Source organism: Galeopterus variegatus, unplaced genomic scaffold (genome assembly GCF_000696425.1).
Source record: "Galeopterus variegatus unplaced genomic scaffold, G_variegatus-3.0.2 Scaffold8787, whole genome shotgun sequence".
In the NCBI taxonomy this organism is placed as follows: domain Eukaryota; kingdom Metazoa; phylum Chordata; class Mammalia; order Dermoptera; family Cynocephalidae; genus Galeopterus; species Galeopterus variegatus.
Genome location: NW_007734898.1, coordinates 1 through 791, shown reverse-complemented (window position 1 = coordinate 791; position 791 = coordinate 1).

The following is a 791-nucleotide window of genomic DNA, read 5'->3' as shown; positions in this document are numbered from 1 at the left end:
TTTATCAGAAATTTTTACCTTTCTGCTTCACTATGGAATAGAACCAGGGAACAGTAAGCTCGATGTCCTGTGGAGGATTTGGGAAGAAGGCCACTTGAAGCAGCAGAAGCACAGAACTGACCCTAGAGCCTAGAGGAAGTAGCCTCAAGGGAAATTAGGATAGGGGTTAGGGCTCAGTTCACTAGGGATCTGGCCATGACCAGGTGAGAGCTACAGGAGTCAGGGAAAGTCCTCACATAAAGAACCCAAGATGCATGCAGTCAGTCATTATGCATTTATTGAACACCTCTTAATTATACAGCATTGGGCTAGGTCCTGAGAAGGAAACACAAGAACACTAAAACATGGGTCCTAATTTCCCTGAACACATCACCTATTGTATCAAATGACAAGGCAAGGAAAGCAGTGTGTGATAGGTGACAAGCTAGTGGGGGAGAAAATAGGTTTTATAGAAATTGTAAAGTAGAGATCTTTTTGTGGGCTAAAGTAATTGGAACACATGTATGAAGAGTTTTTAAAAAAAGAAAATTNTTCAGTTAGTGCTCGTGCTTTTAAAATCCAAGCTGCCTAGAAACCATGGATAAATAAAACACATATTAAAATAGCATTAGAAATACTGCATTGCTTATAGAAATCAGCTATCCTTTATTATTTCATTTTTTTAAATTAAACATGTTTACCATTTGAATCATTATACTAATTTAAAGTGCTATGTCAAAAAACTAGTACAACGGGCTGGCCCGGTGGCGCACTGGATAAGTGCGCCGCTTGGGAAGCGTGGCGGTGCTCCC